Raw genomic sequence first — 23,715 nt, 5'->3', positions numbered from 1 at the left:
ACCCATTCAGAGAAGCCTTTTATTTTGTGAATGAGTGCATATAATACAAAGGCTCCTGTGATTGGGCAGGAGGAGGGGAGGGACAGGCATAGCATCTGAACCGACTCTAATGTTGAAGATGCTTAGACCTGAAAAAAGCGGTGCTGGGCTCCCGGCAATACATCAATAGCCAAGTGCAATAAAACTGTCAGATGTAAATATTAGAGATAAGCCTAGGAGATGTCATGCATCTCCTTGGATATAACTCATAGTGTGCCTTCACTTTTTACAAAGGAGCTGAATTCCTGGAATTCAACTTTAAAGCCAAATTAGTTGGTAAATATAACGGAGATCAAGCAGTGATTGGACAATTAAATTGTAATGTGTGTGGCCAGTTGAATACCGGGCACACCCCTTACAATTTCTTTCTTCAAGTAAGTTTCTTACAGCATGGTGGATATTTTTTATACAATGTGCCCTAAACCTCTAAGAATTGGAAAGCTGACATATTGATGAGTGCAGAGAATACTTATCTGTATGAATGTTACACTTTAGGGGCATTTTTTGCTTTTAAATTGGATGGATTTGTTAGTCGGTTGTGCACATGTTTGTTGTTAGTATTAAATGTCATCAAATATTATAAATGTTATAAAATGTAAAAGCTCAAAATTATTAATTCTGTAAAAATGTTGCGTCTCGTACAATTCTACTTAACATGCATTCCTTTTGTACTATGATTTCGGATAACTCAAAGTGACAATTCAAAGCAGCAATCATAAGATTTAAAGAGTGTTCTCAGTTCTTGTAATATTTTTCTTATGTAGTATAAAAAGAAAATAAATATGATGATCATGAGCCAATTTTTTTTCTAAAAGCTGTTAAAATACAGGACAACTTGTTTCCAGACAATGGTTAGTATTCCCAACTATGGGCTCAAAATAATGGAAATAGAGAGTCCCACCCCATGGTCATATTACTATGCCTGTGGATTTAAAGAATAGCTCCAGAAAAGACTGAAAAAAGTAATCTTCTGTGGATCTTCATAATTAAAAACACTTAGAAGGCTTCAACTGGGAACAAAAATGTAATACATTGTGGCTTACCAGTCCCTAGATGTGGCAGCTGCACCTTCCCATTATATTCACCTGATGATCCTGCCAGTAGCACACTTCCTGCCCTAGAGTAAAAAAGCGCTTTCACTGTACTGTAATGATGCAAAAGCAGCAATGTCACTCTAGGATAAGAGTTGTATTAGGACTAGAGAACAACTTCCCTCTTCTCATTCAAATAACATAGGGGAAGATGTTCTGTAGCTCATGGAGGTAACCTATCCAGGTTTAGTAAGACTACTTGGGATAATACTGCAGAGTGCACAGGATAGAGCTGGATTTTTGAGAGGAGGATCATCTGATATTTTGTGTACCTAAAACAGATATAATTAAATAAACTCAATGGTATATTTAACAGACCAAAAGAAAGAAAATAAGTTCATTGTTAGGGTTTACACTTTAAAGAGGAGCTCCAGTCTGTAAAAAAAAATAAAATAAAAGTCAGCAGCTACAAATACTGTAGCTGCTGACTTAATATAAGGACACCTACCTGTCCAGAATCCCGCAATGTTGGCACCCCGAGCCAATTTGTCAATCGGCTTTGGGTGTAGGCGCCGCATTGTAAGTAAGGGAAAGCGGCAGTGAAGCCTTCAGGAGTCATGCTGAGCTTTCTGAATGGTCCAGCTGTCTTCTGGGACCTGTGTGTGTTCCAGAAGGCAACAGGGGGGAGGAGGAGGGCTGGAAAAGTTGTTGATTGCCGATCTGCAATCTTACCCAGAAGTGGGAGCAGGTACCTGTCAAACCCCCTCCCCCAAAAAAAAAAGTGCCAAATGTGTCAGTGGAGGGGGGGTGCAAGCAAGCAGAGCTTCCCCTTTTGGGTAGAGCTCTGCTTTAACTAAGCTGTTGCGGTACTTTATTTCATTGGTGCTTGCTCATTATGAACTGCCAGATCTTTATCCTTCAACTATTACTGCAGAAAACAAGAGTATACCCATCTCCTCTCCGTACCCACCTCCTAGAACAGTCCTCCTGTCCAGAGACGGACAGCTAGCGAGGGAGTCCAAGCACCTACCCACTCGCTACTGGAGAACCTGTCGCCTACCAGGTTGCTGATACTTATGAACCTTCGCTGTAGTGATTTTACACATACCCCTTATTGTGGTTGCAGACCCAAGTTCTTTAGTAGTATGCCTAAAATGCACATGCACCCCTTTGAATAACTTCAGACCAGGCTATGAGCAATTGAATCGAAGTTTACTGTAAACTTGGCAACATGTATAACATGTAATAACATTCCGTTCCTAACTGAACCCAAACTGTGGCTGCCCCAGGTTACCTGCACAGGTGAAGTGGCTTAGAGGAAAGTCCCTTCATGTAACATGTTTCAGCTCCTGCCTCCTCTCCCCCCAATCCTCCTCTCCCAAGACAGCAGGCAAGGATCCTCTCCCCGCACATGCTGTCACAATTTAAAAACGAGCAGTGCTCCGCCCATACGGCCATGTCATTCATCTACAGAGTTCTGTGAATGAATGAATTACAAGTACTGTTGGCCACCGTGGCTGGGTTGCACCGATACCATTTTTTAAGACCAAGTACAAGTACCAATACTTTTTTTCAAGTACTCGCCGATACCCATTACGATACTTTTTTAATGTCACGTGACAGTAGCACTGATGGGGACTGATAGGTGGCACTGATGAGGTGTGGACTGTGTCAGTACTTTTTTATTTAAATTTTGTATTTATATATTTTTTGTTTTTATTTTTACAATGCTTTCTTTTTTGGGGGGGGGGGGGGGGGCACTGTGTTTTTAAAAATTATTTTTACAATTTTACTTTTAAATATTTATTTATTACAATTTTTCCTTTTTTTTTATTATCAACCATGTTGGGGGGGGGCTTTAGTGAGATATCAGGACCCCTGACATCTCCAGTCCGTTCCACTAGAAAAAAGCCCTGCAAACAGGGCTCATTTACTGCAGGGTTATAATGTATTCTCAGCTCTAGTCTCACAGAAATATGTGCTGACAAAAGAGAGAGAAGCCTCGTACACACGATCGGATTTTCCGCGGGGAATTGTGTGATGACAGACTGTTGGCCTAAAATCCGACCGTTTGTACGCTTCATCGGACAATTTTTGTCGAATTTTTCAAGGACAAATGTTGGATGGCAGGCTTAAAAATTTCCTGCGGACAACAGTCTGTTGTCAGATTTTACGATTGTGTGTACACAAGTCTGTCAGACAAAAGTCCAAAGTACAAACACGCATGCTCGGAAGCAGTCGATCTTGTAAACTAGCTTTCATAATGGAGAATTAACATTTGTGATGCTGCAAATTATGAAATTTCCAAATGCAGCGCACAATTCTCTTCTTCTTTAATGGGATAATAATGAAGCTGCTTTGCTGGTGATGCTGATGGAGTTATGGCAAACTAATTTTCAAAGGCTTTTTTTTCTAGTGATATCAAGAATAATATTATTATGTTTTTTTTTTTTTTTGGTGCAAGTTACCACAACACCATTATCCCATAGTTTTTAAGATCAAAGATACAACTATCTTGGTGTCCCTTGTTAATTTTATATTGTATTTTTTAAGATGTAACTACCTACTCCCAAACTGTCATTTGAAGTAAAACACATAGCCAAGTATTATTCTCCACATTTGTTTTATTGTGCATTAAAAAAGAAAACAAAGAAAATTAGACATACAAAAAGAAAATTACTCTGCGCTAGGGTATGCTAAATGTGCTACTTGATATTATAACATGCCAAACTTGCTCCACGTATATAAACGCATGTAACCATAGATATATATATAAGTAATATACCCCCACAGGGTAAATAAAATTTGAAGTGATCAGTGTTTATAAATGAGTAATCAAATATGAGATATAGTAAAAATATAAACACATCAAAGTGCATATGTGCTAATAAGTATATCTAATGACAATAATATACAAGTGCATAAATACAAAATACAAATAAGTTCCAAAAAAGTGCTTGGTGGTTTAAAAAAAAAATCCAGAAAAGTGCTTAGTGCCACACAGTTCATGTGAAAAACAATCCTTAATGGAATTAGATTATATAGTAAACTGTAAAGTCCTGCAAATAAACAAGGAAGATGCTTATGAGTGATGTCCACTAGTGATGTAATAAAACATACTCATTAATTCTTAGTGCCGCAGGCCATGCGATAGTGCAATCCGGTGACCCCCAAGGTAATATGCTCACCTCAGAGCGTGTGACTTAGTCGCTAAACAAAGTCAAATCACGCTTTTGAACCACCCCAGGGCTCTATGCAGATCACAGGATCCCAGGTTCCATGGCAGTATAAACAGATGGATGAGAAGAAAAAAACCATATAGTGTATTATCGTTTAAAAATTTATTCATAAAATAAAAGCACTCCCCCAAATGGGGTACTCACAATCGTTAGGTGTGTCAGTGCACGGCTCTATACAAAGCATACAGCTACTGTAACAGTGAGGGTATGGTGTGCGTCTCATCAAACGGCAGATCCGCTGCCTCTCGCTCTGTCCTGGCCCCTCCCCTACGCGTGTTCAACACAGGGACCATGTGTCTTCATCAGGGGGATTCTAATTGGACGGCCAATCTGTCATTTAAATACAGTGCCCGCGGCCATTTTGCCGTGGTCCGCGGACACTCTAGTCATGGGCTACATGTTATATTAAAGCGCTTCAAGCTAATTAGTATACAGGGACAGCTGTTAACCAGCCAATCACATATATATCGCTCATTAAAACCATGTGGTAGGTCCAAATCTCCAATAATATTTAAAACAACAAACGCTGCAAAACATAGATAATTAAAATTAAAAGTATAAACTATATAGATGCAATGCTTGTCCAGGTTGGAGGTCAACGGACAGCACACCATACCAACTACTATTCAATGTAACACATAGACCTCAATATACAATATATATATATATAATCAAAATGGAAATAAAATAAGTGCCAAACATAGATTAATGGCAACAATATACATAAAAAATCATCGCTATTCTCTGCATAGAAACGACATTCAATCCTCAATATCGTACTATATATGGGAAGATGAAAATTGCTCAATCTTTAATCATTAAAGTAAATAAAAAATATTAATAATAAATAAAAATATGTATGTACCTTTATGAATCTAAAATAATACTGACTAAACAACCCATAGAGAATAACACGAATAAATTAATACACATGCATATACAAATAGATGCATATATATTAAAATATAATCATTGGACAGTTTTATACGCAGAACCATCTAACGTGCAAAGGAATGTGCATGGATGGCATAAAAATGTTGGTCCTGAATAGAAATAAAATGAAAATAATGTTAAAGTATACGACCACTTTAACATATGCATTATCATAATATAAAATATAATGGAACATCCCTAGAAATATCCACCAAGATTCAGCTTACTTATTTCTCTGGTGTAATTTGAGCCCCTCCAGTGACGCTTGGGTGCCTCAATACTCCAAAATTGCATCCCTATCGTGCTCTGATTATGAACATTCTTGAATTGTATGGATAGATAATGCTTATCAAATCCCTTCTGTATGTTTCTAACATGTTCTTCCATACGGTCTTTGATAGCTCTTATAGTGCGGCTTACATAGAATAAATTGCAGGGGCATTTAACCACATATACAATCCCTACAGTGTCACATGAGATAAAGTCCCCAACACTATACATCTGATCGGTTAGAGGGTTACAGAATTCCTTTACTTTCCTCATATTAGGTGGAACTCTTATGCCCTGTACACACGATCGGACATTGATTGGACATTCCGACAACAAAATCCGTGGATTTTTTCGGACATATGTTGGCTCAAACTTGTCTTGCATACACACGGTCGCACAAAATTGTCGGAAAATCCGATCGTTCTGAACGCGGTGACATAAAACATGTACGTTGGGACTATAAACAGGGCAGTAGCCAATAGCTTTCGTCTCTTAATTCTGAGCATGCGTGGCACTTTGTGCGTCAGATTTGTGTACACACGATCGGAATTTAACCAATCGGATTTTGTTGTCAGAAAATTTTATAGCCTGCTTTCAAACTTTGTGTGTTGGAAATTCCGACGGAAATAGTCAGATGGAGCCCACACACGATCGGAATTTCCGACAACACAATCCGATCGCACTTTTTCCGTCGGAAAATCCGACCGTGTGTACAGGGCATTATGCAACTGTAACATCTACCACATCCATGGAAGCCCTTTAAATCCCAAAACATCTTGGGTTTTGGAGGGGGTGGTTCTACAACATTGTGCACCAGCCTATCCCATAGACTGGGTGCTCGTTTGTAAACAATCTTTGGTTTTTCCGATACACAACCTTTAGTGCCGGTTCACACAGGGGCGACTTGTCAGGCGACCTAGCTGCCTGACAAGTCACCTCCCGTTCTGTACTACAGAACCATTCTAATAGGAGCAACGCAAGTTGCTCTGACTTAGAAAAAGGTTCCTGTAGCATTTCTGGGGCGACTTCAGGCGACTTGCATAGACTTCTATACAGAAGTCGTTTTGCAAGATGCTGTGGAAGTCGTGTGCAGGTCACCTTGGTGAGGCGACCTGCAAGTCGTGCCGCCCCTGTGTGAACTGGGGCTTAAGGTAGATATCTTGTCTCAACACATTCCAGTATTTTTGTATAATCCTTTCCACCTCTTTACTTTGTAGACTATAATCTAATACTATGCACGTACCCATATCGCCATTGGTTTCTCTGGTTATAACTTTTTCTTTCAGTAGATCTTCTCTGTTCAAACTCCTGACCTTGGTTCTTTCATTTTCAAGGAATTCCTTATGATCATAGGCGTGCGCACAGGGTGTGCCAGGTGTGCCTGGGCACACCCTAATCACCCCATGCGCATTAGCATTATCCAGGGACAGCACCAGGTGGGTGGTTGAGGGTGCCAGTGACCAGTGTAAATGCTCTCATTATATTAAAGGCTAGGTTCAACACTAGGAACACGTTACATCCATATTTAGGGTGTAACATAATATGCTCACTGTCTCCCATCAACTGTCTCCCACCACCAGAGCCTCCTTTCTGTGACAGCAGGTGGCGTTCTTGTGTGTTTGAGATTTGGGGTGCACACCCTAATGCAATAGGCTGCGCACACCTATGCTTATGATATCCTTTACTCACAAACATTCTACTTAACATGTCAGACTGAAATTCAAAGTCTTCATCCAGTGTGCAGTTTTTCCGCATTCTTATAAATTGACCTCGGGGTATGTTATCCAGCCATGGCCTAAAATGGCAACTCGTAGTTGGGATGTACGAGTTGCGGTCAGTTGCCTTAAAAAAAGTTTTGGTTACAATGCCTTGTGTGGTGTTACATATTTCCAAGTCAAGGAAATGTATTTTGTCTTTACTGATGTCCCAAGTTAAGGAGATGTTTCAACGAGTACTCAACGAGTAAGATACGACAGACCACCACAAGATCAGTATGAGGTACCCATCCATAACAGCTATCAACCCTTGCAAAATATCACAGATCAACATCAGGATGGTCCTTTTTTAGAGAAGAACCAGGTGGAGTCCACCCGGGAAATAAGAAGTCTAGAAAAAGGGGAGGAAGAACTGGACGAAGGTTACAACAATAAAAGAAGACGGGAAGATTAGGAGATGGTATCTACAACCTAAGCGGCATTGAGCTATCAAAGGAAGAAATATTAACCCTGGACAAGGGTATAAAGTTTGCACCCAAAAGGGGACTTAATAAATTTGAAACATAAATAGGAGTACAGATATTTATTAGAAAATTAAATATTAAGTACTATGCCCTTAACCCAATTGAAAGAACAGCTATGGAGAATAGTTTCCCTAGTTTAAGGAATAATTCGGTATTCAATCCCCATATAGCTAACAACAAACATGTGGACCTCTTTAAGTTAACCCCTCCAAGCTTGTTAAAGACGAATTAGAGTCAGTTGTACGGTATGGCGTTGATAATAAACATGAAGATAAATAGATTGTTTCCCACGGTCAGCAAAATTCCAGTAATTTATTATTTTCCAAAAATCCACAAGAACAGTAGTAATCCCCCCGGAAGCCAATAGTAAGTGGGATTGAGTCATTTACGTCCAGGTTGGGAGAATACATTGATCTTCATCTACAACCCTTGGTGAGAAATACTCAGGCTTTTCTTAGAGATACCAAGCACACGTTACAATTATTAGAGGAATGCACAATGAATGATAACATAATTATGGCCACAGGAGATGTGGCTTCTTTTTACACTAACATTGACCACAAGGGGGCCATGGATGCTGTTAAGTGGGCCTTAGAAAATGGCGACAATAGGATAAAAGAAAATCGATGTACATTGCTTTTAGAATGTTTAGAATTTTGTTTACAGCATAACTTTTTTTGGTACAACAAATTTTATTTGCAAATCAAAGGAGTAGCTATGGGCGCCAAATTTGCCCTGAGTGTAGCGAACCTTTTTATGGCCAAATGGGAGGCAGAAGGTGTTCTAGGTGAGAATCATACAGGTATTATGTTATATAGGAGATTCATAGACGACCTATTAATCATTTGGAAGGGCAATATGGAATCCTTGACGGAATTATTGGAGTCTATGAATAACAATGATCGAAACATCTCCTTAACTTGGGACATCAGTAAAGACAAAATACATTTCCTGGACTTTGAAATTTGTAACACCACACAAGGCATTCTAACCAAAACTTTTTTTTAAGGCAACTGACTGCAACTCGTACATCCCCACTACAAGTTGCCATTTTAAGCCATGGCTGGATAATATATCCCAAGGTCAATTTATAAGAATGCGGGAAAACGGCAAACTGAATGAAGACTTTGAAACTCAGTCTGACATGTTAAGTAGGATGTTTGTGAATAAAGGATATCATAAGGAATTCCTTGAAAAAGAAAGAACCAAGGTCAGGAGTTTGAACAGAGAAGATCTACTGAAAGAAAAAGTTATAACCAGAGAAACCAATGACGATATGGGTACGTGCATAGTATTAGATTATAATCTACAAAGAGGTGGAAAGGATTATACAAAAATACTGGAATGTGTTGAGACAAGATAGCCACATTAAAGGTTGTCTATCGGAAAAACCAAAGATTGTTTACAAACGAGCACCAGGTCTACGGGATAGGCTGGTGGACAATGTTGTAGAACCACCCCCTCCGAAACCCAAGATGTTTTGGGATTTAAAGGGCTTCCATGGATGTGGTAGATGTTACGGTTGCATAAGAGTTCCAACTAATATGAGGAAAGTAAAGGAATTCTGTAACCCTCTAACCGATCAGATGTATAGTGTCAGGGACTTTATCTCGTGTGACACTGTAGGGGTTGTATATGTGGTTAAATGCCTCTGCAATTTATTCTATGTAGACCGCACTATAAGAGCTCTCAAAGACCATATGGAAGAACATGTTAGAAACATACAGAAGGGATTTGATAAGCATTATCTATCCATACACTTCAAGAATGTTCATAATCAGAGCACGATAGGGATGCAATTTTGGGGTATTGAGGCACCCAAGCGTCACTGGAGTAGCTCAAATTACACCAGAGCAATAAGTAAGCTGAATCTTGGTGGATATTTCTAGGGATGTTCCATTATATTTTATGTTATATTATGATAACACATATGTTAAAGTGGTTGTATACTTTTACATTATTTTCATTTTATTTCTATTCAGGACCAACATTTTTATACCATCCATGCACATTCCTTTGCATGTTAGATGGCTCTGCGTATAAAACTGTCCAATGATTATATTTTAATATATATGCATATATTTGTATATGCATGTGTATTTTTTATGTGTATAATTTATTCATGTTATTCTCTATGGGTTGTTTAGTCAGTATTATTTTAGATTCATAAAAGGTACATACATATTTTTATTTATTATTAATATTTTTTATTTACTTTAATGATTAAAGATTGAGCAATTTTCATCTCCCCATATATGGTACAATATTGAGGATTGAATGTCGTTTCTAAGCAGAGAATAGCGATGATTTTTTATGTTTATTGTTGCCATTAATCTATGTTTGGCACTTATTTTATTTTATTTTATATATATATATTTATATATATAATATTTATATATTTATATATATATATTGTACATTTAGGTCTATGTGTTACATTGAATAGTAGTTGGTATGGTGTATAATATATATATATATATATATATATATATATAATATAACATGTAGCCCATGACTAGAGTGTCCGCGGACCACGGAAAAATGGCCGCGTGCACTGTATTTAAATGACAGATTGGCCGTCCAATTAGAATCCCCCTGATGAAGACACATGATCCCTGTGTCGAACACGCGTAGGGGAGGGGCCAGGACGGATCGAGAGGCAGCGGATCTGCCGTTTGATGAGACGCACACCATACCCTCACTGTTACAGTAGCCGTGTGCTTTGTATAGGGCGGTGCACTGACGCACCTAACGATTGTGAGTACCCCATTTGGGGGAGTGCTTTTGTTTTCTGAATACATTTTTAAACGATAATTCACTATATCGTTTTTTGCTTCTCATCCATCTGTTTATACTGCCACGGAACCTGGGATCCTGTGATCTGCATAGAGCCCTGGGGTGGTTCAAAAGTATGATTTGACTATGTTTAGCGACTAAGTCACGCTCTGAGGTGAGCATATTACCTTGGGGGTCACCGAATTGCACTCGCATGGCCTGCAGCACTAAGAATTGATGAGCATGTTTTATTACATCGCTAGTGGACATCACTTATAAGCATCTTCATTGTTTATTTGCAGGACTTTACAGTTTACTATATGATCTAATTCCATTAAGGATTGTTTTTCACATGAACTGTGTGGCACTAAGCACTTTTCTGGATTTTTTTTTTATTTGTTTTGGCACCAAGCACTTTTTTGGAACTTATTTGCATTTTGTATTTATGCATTTGTTTATTATTGTCATTAGCACATATGCACTTTGATGCGTTTATATTTTTACTATATCTCATATTTGATTACTCATTTATAAACACTGATCACTTAATTTTATTTACCCTGTGGGGTATACTACTTATATATATTTTTATATAATCGAAGCAAGTTTGGCATGCTATAATATCAAGTAGCACATTTAGCATACCCTAGCGCAGCGTAATTTTATTTTTGTATTTACCTTTTGCACACTTATGAGACGGGTTTAACGCATGCAGCTGGGTAGTGTTTTCCACCAAGCATAGAGATTAAGTGTGGCTCGCAGCATTTTCCCCTTTTTCTTTAAAGAAAATTAGCTATCTGCCAATAGAACTTAACAAAAAAAGTGCATTCTATGCATCCAAAAATATACTAAATCAAATCATTATTCAACCAAAAAATAAAATAAAAGCCTCATGCATGTGTCCTGCTTCTTAATATAGGGGGTCAACAATGCCAAGAGTTGGTGAAAGCAGGGGTCTGTCATCCGGAGATAATCCTGAAAATCATCCGGATTATTCTCCTGGAGCTCCCGCAGCAAAGGCATATGACATAATTGGTCACGATTAATAAAGCAACTCAATTTTTGGTCCAATAAATCCTCCTCCTCCTGTTCCTGGACTGGACTTGGGTCAAAGCAATAACTCCAAGGCCAATAATAAATAACTCCAAAGACATGCTGGTAGGTTAACCACTTAAGGACCGCCTCACGCCAATGTACGTCGGCAAGGCGGCACGGGCAGGCAAAATCACGTACATGTACGTGATTTGCCTCTCGCGGGTGGGGGGTCCCGTTTTGTTCCCCGGCGATCGGAGCGGAGGGGGAGGCCATCCGTTCGTGGCCCCCCCCTCGCGATCGCCGCCGGCCGATGGGAACACTCCTTTGCTGCTGTATGCTAAACAGCAGCAAAGGAAGTGATGTCATCTCTCCTCGGCTCGGTAGTTTCCGTTCCGGCCCGAGGAGAGAAGACAGGTATGTGAGTACACAACACACACACAGTAGAACACACACAGTAGAACATGCCAGGCATACAAAACACCCCGATCCCCCCCTCGATCGCCCCCCGATCCCCCCCCTCGACCCCCCCCAATCACACACCCCCCCCCCCCCGTCACAAACTGACACCAGCAGTTTTTTTTTTTTTTCTGATTACTGCTAGGTGTCAGTTTGTGACAGTTACAGTGTTAGCACAGTTACTGTTACCCCCCTGTAGGTGTAGGGTACCCCCCTAATAAAGTTTTAACCCCTTGATCACCCCCTGTCACCAGTGTCGCTAAGCGATCATTTTTCTGATCGCTGTATTAGTGTCGCTGGTGACGCTAGTTAGGGAGGTAAATATTTAGGTTCACCGTCAGCGTTTTATAGCGTCAGGGACCCCCATATACTATATGATAAATGTTTTAACCCCTTGATTGCCCCCTAGTTAACCCTTTCACCACTGATCACCGTATAACCGTTACGGTTGACGCTGGTTAGTTTGTTTATTTTTTATAGTGTCAGGGCACCCGCCGTTTATTACCGAATAAAGGTTTAGCCCCCTAATCGCCCGGCGGTGATATGCGTCGCCCCAGGCAGCGTCAGATTAGCGCCAGTACCGCTAACACCCACGCACGCAGCATGCGACTCCCTTAGTGGTATAGTATCTGATCGGATCAATATCTGATCCGATCAGATCTATACTAGCGTCCCCAGCAGTTTAGGGTTCCCAACAAGGCAGTGTTAGCGGGATCAGCCCAGATACCTGCTAGCACCTGCGTTTTGCGCCTCCGCCCAGCCCACCCAAGTGCAGTATCGATCGATCACTGTCACTTACAAAACACTAAACGCATAACTGCAGCGTTCGCAGAGTCAGGCCTGATCCCTGCGATTGCTAACAGTTTTTTTGGTAGCATTTTGGTGAACTGGCAAGCAAGCACCAGCCCCAGGCAGCGTCAGGTTAGCGCCAGTACCGCTAACACCCACGCACGCACCGTACACCTCCCTTAGTGGTATAGTATCTGATCGCATCAATATCTGATCCGATCAGATCTATACTAGCGTCACCAGCAGTTTAGGGTTCCCAAAAACGCAGCGTTAGCGGGATCAGCCCAGATACCTGCTAGCACCTGCGTTTTGCCCCTCCGCCCGGCCCGGCCCAGCCCACCCAAGTGCAGTATCGATCGATCACTGTCACTTACAAAACTCTAAACGCATAACTGCAGCGTTCGCAGAGTCAGGCCTGATCCCTGCGATCGCTAACAGTTTTTTTGGTAGTATTTTGGTGAACTGGCAAGCACCGGCCCCAGGCAGCGTCAGGTTAGCGCCAGTACCGCTAACACCCATGCATGCACGCAGCATACACCTCCCTTAGTGGTACAGTATCTGAACGGATCAATATCTGATCCGATCAGATCTATACTAGCGTCCCCAGCAGTTTAGGGTTCCCAAAAACGCAGTGTTAGCGGGATCAGCCCAGATACCTGCTAGCACCTGCATTTTGCCCCTCCGCCCGGCCCAGCCCACCCAAGTGCAGTATCGATCGATCACTGTCACTTACAAAACACTTAACGCATAACTGCAGCATTTGCAGAATCAGGCCTGATCCCTGCGATCGCTAACAGTTTTTTTGGTAGCGTTTTGGGGAACTGGCAAGCACCAGCGGCGTAGTACACCCCGGTCGTAGTCAAAGCAGCACTGCAGTAACACTTGGTGACGTGGCGAGTCCCATAAGTGCAGTTCAAGCTGGTGAGGTGGCAAGCACAAGTAGTGTCCCACTGCCACCAAGAAGACAAACACAGGCCCGTCGTGCCCATAATGCCCTTCCTGCTGCATTCGCCAATCCTAATTGGGAACCCACCGCTTCTGCAGCGCCCGTACTTCCCCCATTCACATCCCCAACCAAATGCAGTCGGCTGCATGAGAGGCATTTTCTTTATGTCCTCCCGAGTACCCCTACCCAGCGAACCCCCCAAAAAAGATGTCGTGTCTGCAGCAAGTGCAGATATAGGCGTGACACCCGCTATTATTGTCCCTCCTGTCCTGACAATCCTGGTCTTTGCATTGGTGAATGTTTTGAACGCTACCATTCACTAGTTGTGTATTAGCGTAGGGTACAGCATTGCACAGACTAGGACACACTTTCACAGGGTCTCCCAAGATGCCATCGCATTTTGAGAGACCCGAACCTGGAACCGGTTACAGTTATAAAAGTTAGTTACAAAAAAAGTGTAAAAAAAAAAAAAAAAATAATATATAAAATAAAAAAAAATAGTTGTCGTTTTATTGTTCTCTCTCTCTCTATTCTCTCTCTATTGTTCTGCTCTTTTTTACTGTATTCTGTTCTGCAATGTTTTATTGTTATTTTGTTTTATCATGTTTGCTTTTCAGGTATGCAATTTTTTATACTTTACCGTTTACTGTGCTTTATTGTTAACCATTTTTTTGTCTTCAGGTACGCCATTCACGACTTTGAGTGGTTATACCAGAATGATGCCTGCAGGTTTAGGTATCATCTTGGTATCATTCTTTTCAGCCAGCGGTCGGCTTTCATGTAAAAGCAATCCTAGCAGCTAATTAGCCTCTAGACTGCTTTTACAAGCCGTGGGAGGGAATGCCCCCCCCCCCCCCACCGTCTTCCGTGTTTTTCTCTGGCTCTCCTGTCTCAACAGGGAACCTGAGAATGCAGCCGGTGATTCAGCCAGCTGACCATAGAGCTGATCAGAGACCAGAGTGGCTCCAAACATCTCTATGGCCTAAGAAACCGGAAGCTACGAGCATTTCATGACTTAGATTTCGCCGGATGTAAATAGCGCCATTGGGAAATTGGGGAAGCATTTTATCACACCGATCTTGGTGTGGTCAGATGCTTTGAGGGCAGAGGAGAGATCTAGGGTCTAATAGACCCCAATTTTTTCAAAAAAGAGTACCTGTCACTACCTATTGCTATCATAGGGGATATTTACATTCCCCGAGATAACAATAAAAATGATTAAAAAAAAAAAAAATATGAAAGGAACAGTTTAAAAATAAGATAAAAAAAGCAAAAAAATAATAAAGAAAAAAAAAAAAAAAAAGCACCCCTGTCGCCCTCTGCTCTCGCGCTAAGGCGAACACAAGCGGCGGTCTGTCGTCAAACGTAAACAGCAATTGCACCATGCATGTGAGGTATCACCGCGAAGGCCAGATCGAGGGCAGTAATTTTTGCAGTAGACCTCCTCTGTAAATCTAAAGTGGTAACCTGTAAATGCTTTTAAAGGCTTTTAAAAATGTATTTATTTTGTTGCCACTGCACGTTTGAGCGCAATTTTAAAGCATGTCATGTTTGGTATCCATGTACTCAGCCTAAGATCATCTTTTTTATTTCATCAAACATTTGGGCAATATAGTGTGTTTTAGTGCATTAAAATTTTAAAAAGTGTGTTTTTTCCCCAAAAAATGCGTTTGAAAAATCGCTGCGCAAATACTGTGTGAAAAAAAAAAATGAAACACCCACCATTTTAATCTGTAGGGCATTTGCTTTAAAAAAATATATAATGTTTGGGGGTTCAAAGTAATTTTTTTGCAAAAAAAATAAACTTTTTCATGTAAACAATAAGTGTCAGAAAGGGCTTTGTCTTCAAGTGGTTAGAAGAGTGGGTGATGTGTGACATAAGCTTCTAAATGTTGTGCATAAAATGCCAGGACAGTTCAAAACCCCCCCAAATGACCCCTATTTTGGAAAGTAGACACCCCAAGCTATTTGCTGAGAGGCATGTCGAGTCCATGGAATATTTTATATTGCGACACAAGTTGCGGGAAAGAGACAAATTTTTATTTTTTTTTTTTTTTTGCACAAAGTTGTCACTAAATGATATATTGCTCAAACATGCCATGGAAATATGTGAAATTACACCCCAAAATACATTCTGCTGCTTCTCCTGAGTACGGGGATACCACATGTGTAAGACTTTTTGGGAGCCTAGCCGCGTACGGGACCCCGAAAACCCTTAGAAATCCTGAAGGCGGTGATTGGTTTTCGGGGTCCCGTACGCAGCTAGGCTCCCAAAAAGTCCCACACATGTGGTATCCCCATACTCAGAAGAAGCAGCTAAATGTATTTTGGGGTGCAATTCCACATATGCCCATGGCCTGTGTGAGCAATATATCATTTAGTGACAACTTTATGCAAAAAAAAAAAAAAAAAGTGTCACTTTCCCGCAACTTGTGTCAAAATATAAAATATTCCATGGACTCAATATGCCTCTCAGCAAATAGCTTGGGGTGTCTACTTTACAAAATGGGGTCATTTTGGGGGGTTTTGTGCCACCTGGGCATTCCATGGCCTCCGAAACTGTGATAGGCAGTGAAGAGTGAAATCAAAAATTTACACCCTTAGAAATCCTGAAGGCGGTGATTGGATTTCGGGGCCCCGTACGCGGCTAGGCTCCCAAAAAGTCCCACACATGTAGTATCCCCATACTCAGGAGAAGCAGCTGAATGTATTTTGGGGTGCAATTCCACATAGGCCCATGGCCTGTGTGAGCAATATATCATTTAGTGACAACTTTTTGTAAATATTTTTTTTTTTTTTTTTGTCATTATTCAATCACTTGGGACAAAAAAAATAAATATTCAATGGGTTCAACATGCCTCTCAGCAATTTCCTTGGGGTGTCTACTTTCCAAAATGGGGTCATTTGGGGGGGTTTTGTACTGCCCTGCCATTTTAGCACCTCAAGAAATGACATAGGCAGTCATAAACTAAAAGCTGTGTAAATTACAGAAAATGTACCCTAGTTTGTAGACGCTATAACTTTTGCGCAAACCAATAAATATACGCTTATTGACATTTTTTTACCAAAGACATGTGGCCGAATACATTTTGGCCTAAATGTATGACTAAAATTTAGTTTATCATTTTTTTTCAAAATTTTCGGTCTTTTTCCATTTATAGTGCAAAAAATAAAAACCGCAGAGGTGATCAAATACCATCAAAAGAAAGCTCTATTTGTGGGAAGAAAAGGACGCAAATTTCGTTTGGGTACAGCATTGCATGACCGCGCAATTAGCAGTTAAAGCGACGCAGTGCCAAATTGGAAAAAGACCTCTGGTCCTTAGGCAGCATAATGGTCCGGGGCTCAAGTGGTTAATTGAATCCTGTCTAAATTGTCCCTAGTATGTATGAATGTGAGTTAGGGACCTTAGATTGTAAGCCCCTTGAGGGTAGGGACTGATGTGAATGTACAATGTATATGTAAAGCGCTGCGTAAATTGACGGCACTATATAAGTACCTGAAATAAATAAATAAAATAAATAAACATGTTATCTCCTCCGATTCTGCAACATGGCTGGTTGACGAACGGCCGTTCAGGAATGAACTGAAAAGCGTGAACTGAAAAGCGAGAAATGAAAAGCGCAAATCAACACTCACCAAACTTCTACTAACATGAAATTAGCAGGAGCAGCCCAAAGGGTGGCGCATGACAATTGAACTTCCTCTTTGTAGTCTCGTAGTACGTCTAGTATGTCACTACATTCGTGTTTGTTGGCCGACAATTCCTTGCCGTTTATATACAAGACAAGTTCCTGGCCAACGCACTTCGGACAAACATCTGACGTTTTGTCTGCGGAAAATCTGATAGTGTGTACGAGGCTTTAGAGCATGTTGTTTTATAATTATTTGTTTTAAAACTGGCATTGAGAGCTACTGTCAGTTGACCACCCTAAAAGTATTAACAGAATTCCGCCCACTACTGAATATTAAGTACCTGGTAGAGTTGTTTTTTTAAGTGGTGTATAAAATCAAATAAAATACCAAACAGGAGAATAAAAAACTTATATGGATCATAGTCAATTGAGACTACTGCTCTGTACCACCATCCCAGATATCTATTGAAGTATACAGTGACTTGAAAAAGTATTCATACCCTTTGAAATTTTCCACATTTTGTCATGTTACAACCAAAAACTTAAAAGGTATTTTATGTGATAGACCAACACAAAGTGGCACAGAATTGTGAAGTGGAAGGAAAATGTTATATATTTGTAAAAAATTTTGAAAACTATTTATGTGAAAAGGTTGGCCTGCATTTGTATTCAGCCCCCTTAGTCAATACTTTGTAGAACCACCTTTCGCTGCAATTACAGCTACAAGTCTTTTTGGGGATGTTTCTACCAGCGTTGCACATCTAGAGAGTGAAATGTTTGCCCATTCTTCTTCGCAAAATAGCGGAAGCTCTGTCAGATTGGATAGAGAGCATCTGAACAGCAATTTTCAAGTCTTGCCACAGATTCTTAATTGGATTTAGGTCTGGACTTTGACTGGACCATTCTAACACATAAATATGCTTTTATCTAAACCATTCCAATGTAGCTCTGGCTGTATGTTTAGGGTCGTTGTCCTGCTGGAAGGTGAACCTCCATCCCAGTCTCAAGTCTTTTGCAGACTCTAACAGGTTTTCTTCTATGATTGCCCTGTATTTGGCTCCATCCATCTTCCCATCAACTCTGACCAGCTTCCCTGTCCTTGCTGAAGAAAAGCCATCCCCACAACATGATGCTGTCACCACCATGTTTCACGGTGGGGATGGTGTATTTAGGGTGATGTGCAATTTTAGTTTTTCGCCACACATAGCGTTTTGCTTTTAGGACAAAATTTTTAATTTTGGTCTCATCTGACCAGAGCACCTTCTTTCACATGTTTGCTGTGTACCCCACATGGCTTTTCACAAACTGCAAATGAGACTTCTTATGGCTTTCTTTCAACAATGGCTTTCTTCTTGCCACTCTTCCATAAAGGCCAGATTTGTGGAGTGCACGACTAGTAGTTGTAGTGGTTTTGTGCATCTACAGTGAAAAGCCCTTTTAGACTGACTTATTCAGTATACAGTGTTAAAGTGATAGTAAATGCATACTAGCACATTATGCCTTTGCTTTGCAGGGTTTATTTTTTTTTTTTAGTAAACTTTACTAACGCTTTAATGTGAGTAACAAAACATGGATTGGCAACATTGACACATGAATGTAAATCATCAGCATTAAAAAAATTGTTTAGGCAATTTCAGATAAATAACCTCCTGTAATCGCCTGAAGAAGTAGACAAATGGTCTAAAAAATGCATAGGGGGAGATTTACTAAAACTGGTGCACCCAGGATCTGGTTCAGCTGTGTATAGTAATCAATCAGCTTCTAACTTCAGCTTGCTCAGTTAGACCCCATACACACTATTGGATTTTCTGCAGATTTTTGCCTTCAGATTTACCAAAACCATGTAGTGTAAGGGCCTGCCTGATTGCATACAAATTGAAACTCTTAAGGTTTGACCTCATACTATATGGTTTTGGTAAATCTGAAGACAAAAATCTGCAGAAAATCTAATAGTGTGCATGGGGCTTAAAGCTCTGACAATAAAATCTAGAAGCTGATTTGTTACTATGCACAGCTGCGCCAGATTCTGTATACTCCAGTTTTAGTAAATCTCCCGAACAGACTTTAAAAGGGGTTGTAAACCCTCACGGTTTTTCACCTTAATGCATTCTATGCTTCAAGGTGAAAAACCTTCTGTGCCCCCCCCCCCCTGCCCCCCAGACCCCCCCTTTTTCTTACTTGAACCCAATAATTCCAGCGTCGAGATCGAGCCCAGCAGCTCCAGCCGCCGTCTCGGGTCCTCATTGGATAGATTGATAGAAGCAGTAGCCATTGACTTCCGCTGCTGTCAATCAAATCCAGTGACACAGGAGCTGGGGGAGGGGCTGAGTCCTGCTGTCTGTGTCAATGGATGCAACAGGACTCAGGAGCGCGTCCGCAGGAGTGCCCCTATGGAATGCAGCTCTCCATGGGGGCACTTGAGAAGAGGAGGAGCCAAGAGGGCGGCTGGGGGACCCCAGAAAAGGAGGATCGGGGCCACTCTACGCAAAACCTTTGCACACAGGTAGTAAGTATAACATGTTTGTTATTTAAAAAAAAAAAAATCTTTACAATCACTTTAAATTACAGCCTGTCCATCTCTTTTTTCTATGTAGATCAATCATGTGTACAAGAGCAATTGAATGCTGATACTACAATATGGTGTCCCCAAACAGGATAATATAACAAACCAGATAGGAACTATATAAGGGTAAAGGCTAGGGGGTACAAGATATTTGATGCTTGACTTATGGTCAATAGGATAGAATCTAACCAGTTGTGACAAACAACTAAGGCATAATTTATATTTATTGCAGGATGAGCAGCGTGTGAAGCCTTCGGGCTGAACAAAAAAAATATTCCTCTATCTACACTACACAGCATGGATGGGTGAATCCCCCTCTGTAGCTATGGTATTATAATGACCTGTGCCCTCAGCTTTCAAAATACCCTGAACATTGCCTGGATTTGATTGAATGCAGGCACTGTTCAGCCATCAATATTCTGCCCTTCTCCTTTAATTTTTCAAATGAAGAATGTAGGGCAGGAGGGTGCCAACAGGGCCACCCACTGAGCGAATTTCAGCCAGTTTATCAGGAACCAGCTGAATTGTATTCCATGTATGGCCAGATTTAGAGACAGAGACTGCAAGCAGAGTGTGTTGGAACAGCCTGCAGGTCTAAGCTGACCCAAAGTGCCTCATAACTAAGTAGGAGGCTGGAAGTTTTGGTGTATACAGATTGTGCTGACAAAGATCCCCACAGGGGAAACTCTTGATTTGGGTTTGATGCAACAGTGGCAAATAAACACAGGCAGGAGGACCTTAAAAGTGGAATTTCACTCCCTTAATCAACATTGACTCTTTCCAATCCTCATGGTGCTAGCATTATTAAGAAAGGTAGAAAAAAATATTTACTTGATGTACACTTCATTTACATTCAGTTACATGTCTTCAGTTACTTCCTGGTTTCCAGGCCTAGGCAAATTATGTTATGGGTAAGTTTGATCTGAATATTGGTAGGGGTGTGTATATATGTCTCCAATCACGTGTGTCTACGTACATATGCGGCAAAAACATAAGGTGCAAAAAATGAAGTGACATAGAATAACAAGTGTTATATCATCTAAGATGGTATCCCCAAGTACTTGTATAGATCCCCCTAAATATAAATAAGTGCATATGCACAAATATCCGTGGTGTATAAAGGCAAGCCAAAAATATAAGGATAACCACAAAGGTGTATAAAAACCAAACAAAAAAGTTCCTTTATTTCCTAAGCGCGGAAGACTTGTTTTTAACATTTATACAGTAATCAGTGCATTTTTATAGCATGGATCGCTGTATAAATGTGAATGGTCCCAAAATAGTGTCAAAGGTGTCCGATATGTCTGCCGCAATATTGCAGTCACGATAAAAATCGCAGATCACCGCCATTACTAGTAAAAAAATAAAAAAATTAAAATGCTATAAATCTATCCCCTATTTTGTAGACGCTATAACTTTTGCGCAAACCAATCACTATACGTTTATTTTGGTTTTACCATAAATATGTAGAAGAATACATATCGGCCTACACTGAGGAAAAAAATTTGTTTAAAAAAAAAATTGGACATTTATTATAGCAAAAAGTAAAAAATGTGTTTTTTTCAAACTTGTCACTCTTCTTGTGTTTATAGCGCAAAAAACAAAAAACGCAGTGGTGATCAAATACCACCAAAAGAAAGCTCTATTTGTGGGGAAAAAATTATAACAATTTCATTTGGGTACAGTGTTGTGTGACAGCACTGAAAGCTGAAAAATGGCTTGGGCAGGAAGGGGGTGAAATTGCGCTGTATTGAGGTGGTTAGAGGGTATGTAAATGATCACCTTGTAAAACAACCCATTTAGTTTAACCACCTCAATACAGGGCACTTACACCCCCTTTCTGCCCAGACCAATTTTCAGCTTTCAGTGCTCTCACACTTTGAATGACAATTACTCAGTCATGCAACACTGTACCTATATGAAGTTTGCGTCCTTTTTTTCACACAAATAGAGCTTTCTTTTGGTGGTATTTAATCACTAGTGGGTTTTTTATTTTTTTTGCTATAAATAAAAAAACAACCATAAATTTTGTGAATGCCTTTTTCTTTGTTTCTGTCATAACATTTTGCAAATGAGTAATTTTTCTTCAAAAATTTTGGCCAAAATTTATACTGCTACATAGCTTTGGTATAAATAACCCAAATTAGTGTATAATATTTGGTCTTTGTGAAAGTTATAGAGTCTACAAACTCTGGTGCCAATCTCTGAAAATTGATCACATCTGATCAGGCCTTCAGTACATCAGGTGTACATCTTATTTCTTGAGACACTAACAAGTCAGGAAAGTATAAATACCCCCCAAATGACCGCTTTTTAGAAAGTAGACATTCCAAGGTATTAAGTAAGTAGCATGGTGAGTTTTTTTAAGTTGTAATTTTTTCCCACAATTCTTTGCAAAATGAAGATTTTTTTTTATTATTAAATTTTTTTTTTTTTTTTACAAAATTGTCATATTAGCGGGTTATTTCTCACACACAGCATATGCATACAACAAATTACACCCCAAAATACATTCTGATACACTTCCTGAGCATGGCTATACCACATGTGTGAGACTTTTACACAGCCTAGCCACATACAGAGGCCCAACATTTAAGTAGCACCTTCAGGCGTTCTACGAGCATAAATGACACATCTCATTTCTCAACCACCTATTACACTTTTGAAGGCCCTGGAGCACCAGGACAATGGAATTGCCCACAAAATGACCCCATTTTGGAAAGCAAATGCCCCAACGTATAATCTATGAGGCATAATGAGTCTTTTGAAGGGTTCATTTTTTTCCAGAAGTTTTTGAAAATGTGGAAAAAAATGAAAACGCATTTTTTTTTTTTTTTACACAAAGTTGTCAATTTATAAGATATTTCTAACACATAGCATGTATATAGCAAAAATGACACCCCAAAATACATTCTGCTACTCATCCTGAGTATGGCGATACCCCATGTGTGAGACTTTTACACAGCCTGGCCACATAGAGAGGCCCAACATTGAAGTAGTACCTTCAGGCGTTCTAGGAGCATAAATTACACATCTCATTTCATTCCTACCTATCACACTTTTGAAGGTCTTGGAGCACCAGGACAGTGGAATTACCCACAAAATGACCCCATTTTGGAAAGCAAACACCCCAACGTATTTTCTATGAGGCATGGGCTGCACGTAGGTACTCGGGTACTCTGATGGGCTGCAGATAGGTACTCGGGTAACTCGATGAGCTGCAGATAGTTACTCAAGTACTCTGATGGGCTGGGGACAGGTACTTGGTTATTCTGACGGGCTGGTGACAGGTACTCTATTACTCTGATGGGCTGGTGACAGGTACTCGGGTGCTCTGATGGGCTGGTGACAGGTACTTGGGTAATCTGATGGGCTGGTGACAGGTACTCGGGTACTCTGAAGGGCAGTGACAGGTACTCGGTACTCATATGAACTGTGACAGGTACTCAGATGGACTGTGACAGGTACTCGGGTACTCAGATGAACTGTGACAGGTACACGGGTACTCAGATGAACTGTGACAGGTACTTGGATACTCAGATGGACTGTGACAGGTACTCGGGTACTAAGATGGACTGTGACAGGTACTCAGGTACTTGGGTACTCAGATGAACTGTGACAGGTACTCGGGTACTCAGATGGACTGTGACAGGTACTCATATGGACTGTGACAGGTACTAGGGTACTCAGATGGACTGTGCCAGGTACTCTGGTACTCATATGGACTGTGAAAGGTATTCAGATGAACTGTGACAGGTACTCGGG

General features: G+C 40.4%; 1 protein-coding gene across 1 annotated transcript in view; it reads right to left on the bottom strand.

Moving 5' to 3' along the window:
* Positions 1–23,715, bottom strand: part of SLC35D2 (solute carrier family 35 member D2) — a 184,851-nt gene that overhangs the window by 6,941 nt on the left and 154,195 nt on the right. The gene's annotated exons all lie outside the window — the stretch shown is intronic.

This window comes from Aquarana catesbeiana, linkage group LG01 (genome assembly GCF_042186555.1).
Source record: "Aquarana catesbeiana isolate 2022-GZ linkage group LG01, ASM4218655v1, whole genome shotgun sequence".
Taxonomy (NCBI): Eukaryota; Metazoa; Chordata; class Amphibia; order Anura; family Ranidae; genus Aquarana; species Aquarana catesbeiana.
This window is presented reverse-complemented; position numbering and strand designations above follow the sequence as displayed.